A 15,021-nucleotide genomic window follows, 5' to 3' on the forward strand; every position below is an offset into this window, starting at 1 on the left:
GAAAAAAAAAACAAGCATGTACTATCTATTAACTCTTTTCTTTTAATTCTATATAATATAATTAGTCGTTTTCCTTTTATTAAAATTTTAATAGATTTAATCTTATTTTCTAACTCAAATGCATTTTTTTTCTTAAAGCTTTATACCTATAATATAATATTCTTACTTGGTCAGTATGTTGTTGGTCATGTTGTATATCTCTTTGTATATATTTTGAAATAAAAATGTTATAGCTACCTTTGTTTTTATTAAGTTTTTTTCGATTAAGTCTTGACTTGATTGACATAAGCATTATTGTCAGTGTAGGAGGACATAGATTCGAGTACATGTGAAGCACATTATCCTCCTATTTAAAGGTTGGGGATGAGAAGTTCTAAACATTATATCAAAAAAAGTAGATATAATAATAACTTATAAAGAGTTTATTGTTTAAAAAATTTATTAATTTTTTTATATTATTCCTTAAATCATTTATGTTGGAAAACAAAACAAATATTTTAAAGTGCATGTTTTTAATATAATTTGACTCATACCAAAAGTTTTTGAATTGATCTCAAAGTCATTTTAAAGAATTTAAAAATATTTTTAAAGCATTTTATTAGTTAAGTTTTTATGTTTTGCTCCTAGGCTCAAGTATCAATGCTTTAGGAAGTCAGTAGTCACAACTATTTCTAAAGGAGCAAAATATTGATACTTGTTATTAAGGTATTGATGCCTAACCTAATAGTATCATGCTTGCCTTTATGGTATTGATGCCCTATTCTAATAATTATTTTTGTAAAAAATATCTTTCACTATGATGGTTTGTAATTAAACATAAATTTTCACCCTCCAATCATTGGATTTTGTCTCCAATAATTATAAATAGCTCGAAACTCATTTTTTTGATATAAATACTCCTCAATAACATTAAGAAATAAGAAATTAATATTTAATCTTGATTTGAATAGAACAGTAATTAAAATTTTTATTAAGCATTTATTTGGTACAAGTTCAAACTGGATTACCTCATCTTTTACCCTTAATATTGTTTATATATATAAAGAAATCAATACCCAAGCATCAAATGACGTGAAAGTACAAGAAAAGTTTATTTTCTTACATTCCTTCTCTTGTACATGGACTTTGAGTTCTACCTTGCTAAATCTTTCAATAATTTTTTATTCTATTTTTAAGAGAGCTTACACTTTATAAACACCCAATTTAAAGAGGTTTTATTCTTTTGTCTACACCATTGCACCAATTTGTAATTGGGAGGGTTTCTAGTTCAACCATAAAAACTAGAGTGGTTCAATATTAATTAGTGTTAAATATAGGATAAGTGTTTCTAGTTTAGCCTAAATAAAATATAACAATTATAAAAGTTACCATTCATGTATCAATTCAAAGATAATTAATGGAGAAAATATTGACAAGTGAGGCTAAGGTAATGCATGCAAGTAACTGAGTTCGAATAATTATAAATAGTTCGTATTTAATTTTTCTATCCTTTTGAACTTATCTCTTTGCAAAAATTGTAATTAGTAATTCAGTGAAATTTAAAAAAATACTTTTAATTAATATATAAAATAAGTAAAAACAAAAAAAAATGTTAAAAAAAATACTCTTTATACTTTTTACTCTTGGCTTCTATTATTTCTTCCTCTCTTCGAGGTAGATTGTTCCAACCTAAGGTTTATTTCTTTCTTCTTTCGTATAGGAATTTTTATGTTCCTACTCTCATAGCTCTTTGAAAGAATCCTCTTTTTTTTTTCCCTATTCCCGGTGGGAATAATTTTAACTTGCCAAGGAAGCTTGCAATCAGTAATATACTCCTCTAACTCTCCTCTCTTACTATTCTTGTCTCCAGGCGATGCGTTGGTACATTTTCATCTTCTTTTTCACCAAACTGGTACGAAATCTCACAAATACAGATTTTGAAGCAGTTGTTGAATGGTTTTCCAAATAAAATTAAGAAAAAAGAACAGTTTAAACTGAAATAAGGGTTTGTTTTGTTTAAAGACATTGATTCAAGTAAGTTTGGTATGGAATCAAATGAATAAAATTATATTTGTTTGGGATATTTCTAGTGAAATGATACGGACGAAGTTGAGAGTATGGCTCAAAGGGAGATGAAGAAAAGAAAGTTTTTTGTGAAATGAAATCAGAATTCTTATAGAGCTATATTTTTTAGAGTAAATTAATATATTTATTAAAAGTTAAATCAACTTAATTTTCTCATTGTATTTGAAATAAAGTAAAATGTAGGAAGATGTAACATTTGAAGTGATTTGGATATTGAAAACATAATATAAAAAATGTTTGAATAAAGGTATAATTTAGATATCAATTAATTAATTTTTTAATGGTATTGATAGTGAGTGCTTTCTTTAATTAGTGGGTTTTTTTTTTGGGTATAAAATAATAGGGATGAAAAATGAAAGTAACACAATTTGCATTTATCTCATAAGATTTTTAATCACCAATTCATATAAAACAAAATAAATAACAATGAATGGTGTATACTAATAATCAATCCATAGATATAACACCGTTGGATTAAGGGGTTGATATATAAATTAATAAAAAATATTAAATTGTTGTGGGGTAAAGAAACTCAAAAGAAAGGAAATTTATAAATTAATATTATATTAAATATTTACATCCGAAACTTCTAACAGGTTCTTCCACTTGCCAAATTCGACAGGCCATCATACCAAACTTTCTAGATTTTTCAAAAATTAATTATATATTAAGTTGGTGTTAGTCTAATAATCCTACGCAACGTCTGCCACCACTGTATATTATTTACTTTATGCCAACCAAAAAAACCATCACATTTGTTAACTAATGTCTTTAAATACAAATAAATTAATGAGTCCAGATGTTAATAATATTAACAACAAAATTACTACTACTAATACTCATTAAAGAAAGAAAAAAAAAAGGAAATATTTAATGAGGCAAAATGGGAGGAAGCTAATTTTTAATGAGTAAAAAGTATGGTATTTGTAGGATTTACGTTATCTTCCTATTTTTTTCACCATATATAAGTCTGTAATAAATCAATTTTAATGGATATTTTTCAGTCAAACACAAATTTGATTTTGGAAAAGAGAATGAATTTTATTTATTTATTTTGAATATGACTTAATTTTTTTATAAGAATTTTACTTATATTTCTAATTTTAAGTATAAATTTATATAAAGTATTTTCTATTTTCTAACTATTGTAATATATATATACATTAAAAAAGTTTATTTCTCGTGTTATTATATTAATAACCCAACGAAGCATTAGTGCAATATAAGAAGATCAAAGTAAGTTGTGAAAGTAAACCAAAGAAAATTAATAAGTTAAAATAGTTGTTTACATTTTCAAATTTGATTTTTCAACATTAAGATAAAGATTGAAAAATAAATTGTTTTAAAAAATTTTAAAAAAAATTATTACCATACATAGAATAAGCAAATTCACCGGTAAATGTTACATGTGGTGATTCAAGAGATAATATTATTATATTGAACTGAACAATCACAAACCCTGAACATATATTATAGAATAGATAATTTTAAATTAATAGAGCGAGGAGATACTTTCATTTGGACTACACTAAACGTTTAAATCTCTCATTTGGTTCTTATAATATTCATTAAGTTTTATGTTTTATAACCAAAAGGCTAAAGGTTGATGTGGAATAGGTCGAATATAAATATTCTTTTATTCACCTTAATAGTTTTAAATATTTTAATTAATAAAATTTTATTAAAATATATTTAAAATATTTTATTGAAAGTTTTTATAATATAATTTTACAAATTATTATCCATGGTAAAAATAAAAAAATACTTATCCAAAAAAAAATAAATTAAAAATAAGAAGTGGAAGTATATATTGTATCGAAATGGATAATTGTAAATATGGAAATATTGAAATTTGATTTTGTTATTATTCACTTTCATTATTCATCGTCTTTTATGATTGCTGGACAAAAGATAGGTGCTAAGGAGATAAGTGAAGAAGAAATCGGCAAAGCTTTAATCGACATGTCCACAAAGAAAGCATTAATCATTCAAATTATATTGCTCCTAGCTAGATAACAAACACTAGGTACATCTTCCTGTTGGGGTCTAATATTGTAATTTTTGCTTTGCTCTCCAACAAATTTGTCCAAACCCAATAGCAAAGCCCCCAACCCAATTTAGTAAGAGACTTGACATGATATTAGCATTAATGCTACTTGCACGTATTTCAAATGAAACAAAACCGTGAGGTCTCTCTCAAAACAAGGCAACCCCCGGGGGGGCCTGCCCATCCTACACCCAATCTGCCATGTTTAGTCATTCCAAAAAAACAAACAAAAGCAAAAGCCAACTTTCTAGTGAAATATTTGAGACATAAATGCATATTACAAAACTAATTCACGGCTGAAATTTCAACTTCCATCACTTTATAGAATCTTATTTGAATGCATCAGCTTTTAATTTTTCAACCATCCTTTTAATTGCCTTAACTTACAGAGTCATAAAATATTCCAACTTCTTTATTCTTATCTTCTCCCTTTTTTTTTTTAAATAAAAAAAATCTGCTTTACTTATCTAACAGAATGAGCGGCCAATGCACGTGAATGGGTCCATTTCCTTCACCGATTGTCTTTGAGTGCACCGTTTGATGGATCGTGGGATTGATCGTGGACCCTAAGTATATGCAAACCAAAGTATCTGTTGTAATTTTTTAAGACAATTTTAGATTTGCTTTTATATCTCGCAGACTCTCACCAGCAAACCTTAAGCTTGGGTGTCAAAGTAAATGTGGGCACATTAGCTTCTTAGCTTCACTGCGTTTCTATATCCTCACCCAACTTAAGTAGAGGCCTCCAGCATGACTATGATTCACTAATAAAAAGATAATATTATTAAAAATAACAGTCATATATTTTAAAAAATTAATTTTCGTGATTATAAAATGGATATGAAAGATGAATTTAAAATTAAAAAAAAAATAAAAATTACTTGAACAAGAGTACCAAGCTGAGGAACCTGCAAAGTACAAATACTGCCTAAGCACCTGATTCTACAATCATTCTATTTTATGTTCAAACTCATGGCTATGACTTCTTGCTTTTGTACTAATGCATCTTCAAACACCTTAATCCTGCTCTTCGTAGTACTGACAATATAGATTAGACATGCAGCTAACCAGCTTTGTTTGAATCATGGGATGGTAGGGCTTTGGCCCACCAAAAATGCACCTGTTGAGGGCTCAAAACACTCCCTTTCTGATCATACTACCTTTTTGTACTAGGTTCGTTCAAATCAGCAAAACCCGTAATGGCAGTGCCAGTTTGCCATCAACATCGGCGAACACTAGCACTAGCAGTAGGTTCCCAAACCCAACCCAAAAGTTAAAAGGGGCGCCTTCACAAACTGGCCTACCTCCATTCGACTCAGGGAATCTCTCAGTTATCGTCAGTAGTTGTCCTGGACTGGTTGGCCTAATTATCTATCTCAAACTGGGCCCAAGTTCTTTTAGCTATATGAAGTCTAAAAAATCTTCACACATCTCAATTACATTACAAGATTGGGAGAAGTGACGTCAGTTGGCACTCCCCAATTTTTAACATGGGAAAAATCAAAATAAAGCATTAATGTGGGACAAAGTTGCAGTACAAATTTATTTATGAAAAAAGATGTGGTTGCATTAAAACTTTCTGCACCTTTGACCGCAGATGAGATAGCTGTACAATTGGCTGCATCTTACACTTCCCAACTTAATTCGCTACCCCTTCCCTCCTCCACTATTGCTTCAATGTTGTAGGCCCAATCCTTTTTTTTTTTTTTTCTATTTTCTTTTACCTAATGGAAACTGCAGAATATTGGTTCAAAGAAGAGAGATATATATGTTTCTAGATATTAGCTAAGGCGAAAATGACAGATTGGCAGAATTATAAGGTGAAGAAAGTGATCAGATACAAGGCTACATGCTGAGGAGGATGGATCATGTTAGTTCTGCAGGATATGGGCCCCATCATTCTGCTTCCAGATTTTTTTTCTTATGCACAAAGAGATTTTAAGAATAAATTAATTTTTTATTTGAGATAAAATTAAATTTAAAGGTTAGAAAATTTTAAACATTCTGAAATAATAAAAATTCGAAAAATGTTTAGTTGATGAACCTCATTAGATTTATGGGTCCATTTCTATCCGAAGCTCTTTGAAATATATATATTCGTTTTTCTATATAAAGAAGGTAGGGCTTGGATGGAATCTGATGATGGACATGGTACGCGCGAGGTTATTTTATTTGGTAGGCAAATGCTTTTAAAGTTTAATAATGGGGAGTCAGAGTCAGCGTCAGACTAAATAGATACCCTGAAAACGAAAACAATTGAAATAAAATAATAATATTATTAGAACATGGTTTTCCAACAACGTACTTGCTCTGCCACGCATTAAGTTGGTAAATTTTAGGAATGTATTTTCACCTCGGCTTAATACTTATTTACCATTACTTCCAAATCCAAAACGAGGCAACAATGAGTTATTACGGAAGATGGTTACTTTTTAAAGGAAAAAATCCATTTTTTAAAGTTACAATAAAATTAATAAATTTCAAAAAAAAAAAAATCAAACATAAGTCCTAACCATTTCAACTTAAAGATTATTTCTAATAAAAAATAAAAAATACTTATATTTCATGTAATTTTCTAAAATTAGAGATTTAGTTGTTTTATTTTTTTAGATTTCAAAATTTAGATCGAGCTATTAATATTATTAAATTTTTTTTGTCAAATTTCAGTTAATTAATATTTTTTTTCTATTTACATAACTCCTAAGTGAGTAAATTTTTTTATTATTATTTCAAAATATGATAGCAACAAATTTAATAAAAAATTAGATTTAAATTTTAAAAATTTACAGCCATTCGTTAAAGTTAATTAAGTTGTTACATAGATATCAAAACTTCAATTAATATATTAAAAATAAAAATTTAAACAACCTTAAAGATTAGGGGTGTTTTAAGAAACTTGAAATTTTGATTTTTGTTGAGACAGTGGAGAAATTTTGTTCGGCAGTAGGAAAAGATGTGATTGGTTGAAACTTGAAACTTAAACTTCTGCTATAATCCCGCATTTGTGGAATTAGCGTTTTGCTTGAGATTTTGGTTTTGCGGTTGAAAGGGTCAATCAACCAACTTTTGAAATTTTGCAGCGGTTTGGATTCCATTTCGGTCTCAATTTTGTGGAATCCTCGATTATACTTCCCATATTGATTTTGTGAATATGGAGTGCTTTTCTAATTTATAGTATATCATAATTTTGTTTACATGATCTGTTTTCATCTACGTAAAATCAGAAATATTCATGGCTCAAATTTTTAGATATAATATTTACAATCAATAATTTCATGGTGGTTATAATTCAATTAATATTGAATACACCAATTATTTATAAAAAAGAAGAATATAACTTTTTGAATTTTATAAATAAAATAGAAAACATGGACAAAAGAAAGATGACAAGAATGATCACCTGCTTCTCCTTTCCACTCCATGAGTGTCGCTTTTAAAGTGAATACCACTAACTACGACTGAACTGATTAGGCAAGTGAGAAAAAATGAAATGGAATGGCCGGACTCATTTCTCTATTAATTTCTGTAATAATCACTGAAGAAATCGAAGAAAACAAATATTTGTATTTCTTTTACAATAACTCCCTATAAATAATAAAATGGAGTGGTCCCCACGTTCGGTGTCAAGCCTCGGAACCAACCAACACAACCCATAAAAGGGCAGAAAAAACCCTATCCCGTAATTTCCCCCACCCAGGTATCTCAGCTAACCTTTTCCCAACTAATTTCTTGGAAAATGGAAGGTTAATTATGTCTTTTCCACAAACGAAAAGATTTTCCAGGGAAAGGAAATATGGCTTGCAGTGTTGGCAATGTGCTCCGGTTCTCCTTCCCCTTCTCTCTCTTTCTGCAGTTAGTTAAGCTGCTCCAATCTCTTCACCTACTCTTTAGCAAATACCAAATTAAATTACCTTAAGTATTTTATTATTTGTATACAATTTTTTCCTTCTTTTTATTTCCTTCATTCAAGTTGGTTTTATAGTTATACTATATATATTGCTGCTGCTGGTTGTACATATCTCTTCTTCTCTTTCCTTTTTTTTTTCTCTTGAATTTTTTAGAGCAAAAATCGAAAATGCCTCTGGTTAGAGCTCAGGTGAGGAATGAGTACGGGCTTGGTCAACCGGAGCTTTACAAGGAAGTCAATAGAGAAGATCCAAAAGCTGTTCTCGACAGCATCGCCGTCGCCGGCCTCGTTGGGATCTTGCGCCAGTTAGGCGATCTTGCTGAGTATGTTTAAGCTTTTTTTCTTTTTATCAGCTTTATAACACCTCTGGTTGGTTGCTTACTAAGGATATCGAAAGCATTAATAAAAGTTGGAAGTTATAGAGTTTGATTAATGGACCTTTAAGCTTTTTAATTATAGGATGTTCTTCTTTTATTACTTAGGTTTCGGTTCTGATTTGCGTTTAAATTGTTACTTTTTTATTCAAACTGCGGTGTTTAACTGATGTAGCTCGGTTTGTTATGCTGTAGATTTGCAGCAGAGGTTTTTCATGGATTACAAGAGCAAGTAATGAGCACAGCTTCTAGGAGTCATAAATTGACGATTCGTGTGCAACGGATCGAAGCTGCGCTTCCGCCTCTTGAGAAGGCTGTTCTTGCCCAGACTAGTCATATTCACTTTGCTTATACAGCTGGTATGGCCTCTGTACGTGTCCTTTGCTTCAAAAGCCACTGATTTTTTCTTGGCAGATAATGCTTCTTCTTCATTGTTTTCGCGGTTACAGAGATATGAATTCAGTACATACTACTTTATTTATTTGTTATAGTCATATTGTATGCTTTTATGCTTTCTTCTAGCATTTGTTGCCTGAATTTGGGTTGTCTACCAGCAAGATATAGACCTTAAGCTCACTGTTATTCATGCTTTACTGCTGCAAAAAGGACATCTTTTTTTGTTTTTTGTTTTTTTTTTCCTTTTTGAAGTTCAAATATTTAGTAAGAGCTTAGTTTCAGTAAGAACCTTGTATGTGGTCAATCATGTGGCATCAGTTGTAAGTTGCTGCTGACAATCGAAGCAATATTCATGTAAGGAGATGACTATATTGAAAGAAAGCAGATCTATGGCATTGGAAACATGTTCAACAGAAAACATGCTTTAGTCGTTTAAATCCTAGGAAGGTTTACATTGATGACAGAATAAATGGACTTGAAATATTTTAATATGATTATTTTATCAGTACATTTATACACACATATATATTTGTTGCATGTAATGTTAATTGTTAATATTATTTTCTTATAGGTTATTGCATATTAATACACCTGTATGTTTAAGAATCAAGATACAAGGAAAACAGTGATCTTGTTTCTTACTTAGACATAAACTAGGTTCAGGTTTTCATTTTTTATATTGCAAGTTTGAATTTATTGTATTAGCTATAGGGAATTTTTTATCTTTCTGTTCAAATCTTTATGGAAAGCAGTTGACCTACAGGTTCTGAATGGCACCCTCGGATTCGGAATGAGAAAAATCTTTTCATCTACAATGACTTGCCACGATTTATTATGGATTCCTATGAAGTTGTCGCGACCCTCCACATCTACACTTGCTTGACAAGTATGGTTATTTACATCCACTCCCTCTTTTTAGCCATGACAAGCATTTTTCAAGAAATAAATTTGTGATGTGTGTAAGTACGTTGTTCTGGATTCTTCTTACTTCTGCTTTGCATTCAGATTTGATGCTGGTGGCCCAGGATCTTGTTTACAGAGATATTCTGATCCGACCTTCTTTAAGCGAGCTTCAGGTAGCTCCATTGAAGAAGATATTGAGAAAGTCCCAACAGATAAGAGGACTCGTAAAAGCAAGGTATTATTTACTCTATCAGCCATCCAGGCAGAGAATCTTGATAGTTTTGAGTCAATTTCTGCAACGGTTTTTTATTGACTCAATTCATGCTAATTTAATGTATTAAATAGTTTAATCTTTACAATATATTTGTCGTTGGGATTTCTATGATGTGGAGGTACACTTTGTATGAATTCAACCTTTTCAGGCTCATGTTGCAACTAAATAAGCTATATGTTCTTCAATTTGGAATTATTTCTGAATTAACATTGTTGAAAATGGACAGAAAAGAAGATCGTCCCACAGAAATGGCAAACTATCACGTGGTGCATCATTATCAAGTTGCAGTGGCAGGTAATGCATGTATATGTATATAAAAGGCATGCGTGCACTCACATTCATACAGACAGCATACCAACACAAAAGTATATATATATTTGCATACGCCTTATTGTGTTGAATGCGGTTTGATTCAATTGAAGTTTACTTGAAATCTGGCTTTGCAGAATGCAGTTTACTTCTGTACTTGCTAATGGGCGAGCTTCCTCTCAAAATGCATCCACAGTTGATATGGCACTGAAATCTGATATAGGAGAACATTCAAGTTCTTTTGATTCAAGAACTGGGTCTGGATATATTGAATGTGCTTTCAATCTTGGTTCATCCATGCTAGAGGAATTGGAACCCAAGGAATTTTCCTCTAAGCTGATGCAAGAAACAAATACCCTTGGTTCCAATTTTCCCGTTGATCAAACTCGGGTTCTAGATGATAATTTTTCACATAGTTCATCACAAGAGCAGATTGTCCCTAGTTCATCTTGTGTAACATGGGATGAAAAGGCAGAAATAGTGGAGTCCAAAGCAGGAAATCGGGATATATATGAAGTTCCAGAGATGAACTTTGATGTAGATGTGCAGGAAATTGGAATTGCCAATGCCAGAAATGGTGACCAAGTGCATATCCCCTTTAATGATGTGGATGCTCCCCAAGCAAGCATTATTGAGAACCAAAATGATGAAATTGAAAGTGAACCAGACAATTACATGGATGCACTGAACACAATAGAGTCAGAATCTGAAAATGATATTGAGTGCCATAGAAAACAAGAAGTGGAACAGTGTTCTGAAAATGATATCGAGTGTCAAAGAGAACTGGGACTGGAACGGAGTGAAGATGCTAACAACGTTAGTAATGAGAATAGAGAAGATGAAGAGGTTGTTATGGATGATAACGTGGACAGTAATTCATCTATAATTGAACCGTCTGCCTCATCCAATATTATTTCAAGCAATGGGATGTCTGGGAGTTCATCTGATCCAGTAGCCTCTGAGAATATTCCCTGTGAACAGGTGCCTCAAATCTCAGGCAAATCTTCTGACCCTGATCGTACATCAAATACCGGTTTATGCATAAGTGAGGAAATCTGTAATGGCTCGCAGGCAGAATTTATCATCAGTGATCCATCACCATCCTCTGGCTCCACAGTTTCTGATATGCATGATCCAGCCAGTGATAGGATCATGAACAGTGTTAATGACTCTCAAAACTCCCAGACTGAATCTTCTTCTGTGCATTCAGTTGGGTTCTGGACAAATGGTGGCCTTTTGGGACTTCAGCCATCAAAACCTCCTGATTTTGCTGTATCAACTGTAGGTCAGGGTTCTGCAGCTACAACTAGTGAAGTATTTGGTCCTCCAAATCAAATACTTATGTCTTTGCAAGATGGACTCAAAGGAAATGCAGGCACTGTGGTTGAGAATGCTAATTTAGATGCAAACCTTGGAAGACCTGTTAATTCTCATTTTAATGATAATCTTGATAATTTAAATGGTGTTGGCTCTATCCTAAATACCTCATTGCCACATGGAAACAAGAACCCAGTCAATCCTAACATCAAAGCTACATCTATTGATTCTGATGAGGAGGATGATGACAAGTCATCAAGGATGTTTGGACTTGGCCATAAATTACTTGTAAATGGTTTTCGCAGAAAGGTGTCAATTGGCAATGATGATGATTCTGAACCAGCCACTTCTACGAAAACTGGGGTATTGGAGCCTAGGAATGAGCAGCAGTGCATATCGTATCAGAAAATTCCTCAGACAACCGTTAATGAACAGATCGGAAATGGATCTCCCATAAATTCACTTACTTCTTCTCCACCACTTGAACATATGAAAATATCCTTCAACCCTTTAGATGGATTTGGGACTTCCAAACTCAAATTGCAATTTCCTGATGGGAATCATTATCATGAAAACATTAGAGACATGTTTCCTTCATTTCAGTTGGTCCCAGTGCCTGCTATTTCAGCGCATGGTGTTGCTTCAGACTCTGATGATGATACTTTCTGCAGATCATCCCCTTATATGTCCGATTACTGCCTTAGTCATTGCTCTGAGTCAAATTCTGAGCAGTGGGAATCTGGTGAAGCACCTGAAAGCAATGATCCTGCGCTGTATGATGCATTAAGCAGATTGTCATCAATGGAATCTGTTTCAAGCTGTTTACAAGTTGGGGGAGCAGCCAATAATGGCATCTGTGTTAATGGGGGAAATAAAAAACATATAGCACCGGGGTCTAGTGCAGCAGAACCATCTCTATCTATGCCACTCGATCTCCCAGGTTTTGATGTCATTAACCCTGTACTGCATGATGAAACAAAAAGTAATTCTGATCAAAAGAATCAGGTAAAATTGCAAAATGCAACGCAGCTCAAACCATTGCCTCCACCTCCCCCCCCCTGCACAATGGCGGGTTTTAAAACCTTGCTTCAACGAGGCAGAAGAAAGACAACATGCTTTATCAGAGTCACTGAGACATGAGCTTGATCTGAAACTTCTTAGTTCTTTTGTCTCTCAGAAGCCTGAGCCACCTTTAGTTAATCAACAGGAAATAAATGATAAGGCAAATGCATTGAAACCAGAGAAGAAGGTACTTCAGCAATGTTGTCAATCTGTATTATTATTATTGTTAGTATTACTATTTTGAAATAAATGTTGTCAAATGGGAACTGGTTGTATATAAATGGTAAAAATTTGATAAATGTGGTAGGTGGACGAAGAGAAAAATAATGGACAGGAAGGGGTAAGCCTGCTCAGTGGTGGCGGAGGGATGGATGAAAAGGAAGATTTCTTGCATCAGATCAGAACTAAAGTGAGTATTCATTTATTTTCTTTTATGTCACTTGTCATCGTCCAAATGAATAATGGGCCCCTAATTTAGATGTACGTATACAAATGTGAATTTCACTGTTTGAAGAAACAATTTATTTGATCAAATTCTGAAAAAGAAGGAAAATAAAAGCAGTAGATAGCTATGTAAATACTAAAATATCGTTGATCATTTTCATGGCTTATTTGTCAGTACTTTTTGAATTTGACAATAATAATTGCATATGCCTTACAGATGTATTTTTCAGATTTAAGAATTTCCCACCGCTCTTCCCTCTTTTTCTCCTATAGAACAGAAAATAAGAGAAAGAAGTGCATTTGTTATAGGAACAAGCGGGAGTTAGTCTGTGTAGTTTGAGCATGTTTTATGCATGGACGCATGTATCTCGTAGAGAGTTGATGGCCATTGTGATAAAATGGAGTGTTTATTCACTTGCCTTTGTTCTTTGTCATTTCAGTCTTTCAACCTAAGACCCACAGCCACTGCAAGACCAACTGTTATTTCTGGTCCCACTGCAAATGTCCAGGTCACTGCAATTTTGCAGAAAGCAAATGCAATTCGCCAGGTTTGTAATTCCTCCTCTTTTACTTTTCCCCCCTCTCATCTCAGTTCTCTTATGAATGAGGCAACCAGATTAACACTTACGAAACTTGTTCAGGCTGTTGGGAGTGATGACGATGATAACTGGAGTGATAATTAATTATTGTGGAATACGAATGCAAAAGACAATCAGAAGTTCTCCCAGTCTTGGGTTTTCAAATTTGGGTGAGGCTGTTTGAAATGTGTATAATCCTTGTTTCTTCTTGTAATTAGTTACTTGGGCTCATCTTGTATCGTATAGTGATTATTTGCATTTGTTTCTTGAATAGTTAATGTTTTGAACAGGTATTTAGGTGGATCATGATGCATAATGCATGAGAATATGATAGTCTATTAAGTTGTGTATTCCCCCCACCCCCCTTTTTTTTTTAGTTTATATTTAACGGACTCTACCATGCTCGCAATTTTCTGTTGTTTTGCCTCATAGGGAATTGTTATTTCCTCTTAGGACTGAGGACGCGAGGTTATTGCTACCGAAAATTGCTTTACTATTTTGGCACGACAACTAGGAGTCAGAAATTATAATGCAACTTGATATGGATGAATTGTGTGTAAGAAAACATTTCAGTTTGGCCGTTGAATATAAGGAAAGCTGGATGTTGTGTCGTCGTTAGAACATGGATGTTGCCAATTTGTGCAGCAAATAAAGAATGATTACAATTGCCCGTTTCTCCGTCTTGCTTAAAAGTGTAATTTTCAGCGGCAGCAAAAACAGGGATTAGCAGTGCCGGGTAATTGCGTGCACAGTAGCCACTAACTTGGTTTTGAATCATCACTACTTTGTTTTTCTTGTGTTTTGCATTCAAATATTTAATCTAATTAAACAGTTTCGAGAGTGTTTCAATTCAAAAGGTAAATGATTAGAATATTGAGTTTTTTTCTGATTTTGTTTAATGTGACTTATGGTACTGGCAGTATATGTTTTTAATTGATCAATTTAAATTGCGGTTCTTTTTTCTGCCAAGAATCAAGGGATAAGAACCCATCATCAAATAAATAATAAAGAAAAAGGCTCAAAGGAGTTGACAAAATTGACGCTAGCCAGCAAGTTTAGATTAATATTAAACGGAATAGGTTTCAGAAACTCCCATCAACTGGGTGAATTAATTAAGCACCCACGTTTATTTTGCAACTTGCAGGCAGCAGCAGCATAGAAAACTAATCAAGTCAAGCTCATCCCAATATTCACCACCCAAACATCAATATAAATTTGCCGAGAGTTTTAGATTGTTTTTTCAGTGAATTGTATTCGAAACTCAACATATGTTTTTCCTTTTTACAAAACAAATTAATTATCAACATCACAGTTGCAATTTGTTGCCGAATTTTGCTCATTGAGGG

At 32.6% G+C, this 15,021-nt stretch overlaps 1 pseudogene; it reads left to right on the forward strand.

Annotated features, from left to right (window-relative positions):
* Nucleotides 1-7,792: 7,792 nt before the first annotated feature.
* On the forward strand, nt 7,793-14,564 carry LOC107905381 (protein SCAR3-like; annotated as a pseudogene).
* The last annotated feature ends 457 nt before the right edge of the window (nt 14,565-15,021 follow it).

This window comes from Gossypium hirsutum, chromosome A05, assembly GCF_007990345.1.
Source record: "Gossypium hirsutum isolate 1008001.06 chromosome A05, Gossypium_hirsutum_v2.1, whole genome shotgun sequence".
Lineage (NCBI taxonomy): Eukaryota > Viridiplantae > Streptophyta > Magnoliopsida > Malvales > Malvaceae > Gossypium > Gossypium hirsutum.